Here is a 1,811-nt window from a genome sequence, read left to right on the forward strand (position 1 = left end):
TGTGGCTTTCCTTCAGGTGCCCTCCTTGTGTTAAAGGCCCGTAGGGATCTGCCTGGTACCCCCCTCACCCAGGTCCTGCAGAATACATAGAATCATCAAATCACAGACTGATTTGGGTTGGGAGGGACCTTAAAGCCCACCCAGTCCCACCCCCTGCCATGGGCAGGGACACCTTCCACTAGACCAGGTTGCTCCAAGCCTCATCCAGCCTGGCCTTGGACACTCCCAGGGATGGGGCATCCACAGCTTCTCTAGGCAACCTGTCCCAGTGCCTCCCCACCCTCTGCGGGAAGAATTTCTTCCTGATATCTAATCTAAACCTCCCCACTTGCAATTTAAACCCGTTACCCCTTGTCCTGTCACTCCCTGCCCTTGGAAAAGGTCCCCCCCAGCTTTCTTGACCCCCCAGGCACTGAAAAGGGCTCTGAGGTCTCCAGGGAGTTTTCCCTTCTCCAGGCTGAACCCCCCAACTCTCCCAGCCTGTCCCCATGGCAGAAGGGCCCCAGCCCTCGGAGCATCTTCGTGGCCTCCTCTGGACTCGCTCCAACCAGTCTATATCCTTCTGATGCTGAGGCCCCACAGCTGGACGCAGCACTCCAGGTGGGATCTCCCCAGAGCAGAGTCCAGGGGCAGAATCCCCTCCCTCGCCCTGCTGCCCACGCTGCTCTGGATACAGCCCAGGACACGGTTGGCTTTCTGGGCTGCCAGCGCACACGGCCGGCTCATGCCCAGCTTTCCATCCCCCAGCACCCCCAAATCCTTCTCCTCAGGGCTCCTCTCCATCCATTCTCCACCAGCCTGTCCTTGTGCTGGGATTGCCCCCCCCTGTTATCATGCTTTTGTTTTCCCGTCAGACTTTCCCCTCAAAGGCAGTGCCGTCAGTAGGTGGAGCAGTCTCAGTAGGGAACATTGCCCAGTGTCACACCAGTCTAACAGGGCCCCGGTCCCACCTCTGGCCTTTCACAAACAGGTAAGAATGGAGGACTGGACACTCCACTTCTGCCTCCTCGGACTTCCTCCACATTTCCACTCTCATTCCACCTTCTTAACTAATTTTTTCTTGCTCAAGCACAGCTTTACGGTAAAGATTCTTGTTCAGGCACGTACCTGGTGTGTAATCTCACGTCTTTAACAGATTTTTCTTAAATACAAAACCACTTCAAGCCATGCCTCCAGGGGCATATGGGAATTTTGTCTTTCACAAACAAAACTTCTCTCTCTGTAGTTTCAGAGAGGAAGTGGGAAAAGTGATCACTGATGCAGCGGCCCTGAGGCCTGCAGCCTCTCATGCCTGTGAAGCTGGTTTCCTGAGCCCTCCCAGGTCTGATGCGAGCGGCGTGGGGGAAACGGTGCTGCTGGTGCGGTTGCAGCAAGGGGAGCGCACCGGGCACGCAACGTAGGCATCGGCGTGGAAGGCCAAGTGGATGCTTTGCAATCCCAAGCCAAGAGGGTCGCTGGAAAAAAACAGTGGGATGTCGTGGTGCTTAGCACCCTGACGGGGTTACAGCAACTCCCCAAAGCATCCCCTGAAGATTTTCCTTCAAATGCTTTGCTAAGCAGCGATGATGAAACAGGACCCCGATGTGCCCTCTCACAGGTTCAGAGTGGTCGGGGTTGGAAGGGACCCCTAGAGACCATCTAGTCCAACCCCCTGCCAGAGCAGGATCCTCTAGAGCAGATCACACGGGAACAAGTCCAGGGGCTTTGGAAAGTCTCCGGGGAAGGAGACTCCACCCCCTCTCTGGGCAGCCTGTTCAGGGCTCTGTCACCCTCACAGGGAAGAAGGGTTTCCTCATGGTCACACTGACACT

Source organism: Eurypyga helias, unplaced genomic scaffold, assembly GCF_000690775.1.
Source record: "Eurypyga helias isolate BGI_N326 unplaced genomic scaffold, ASM69077v1 scaffold25111, whole genome shotgun sequence".
NCBI lineage: Eukaryota > Metazoa > Chordata > Aves > Eurypygiformes > Eurypygidae > Eurypyga > Eurypyga helias.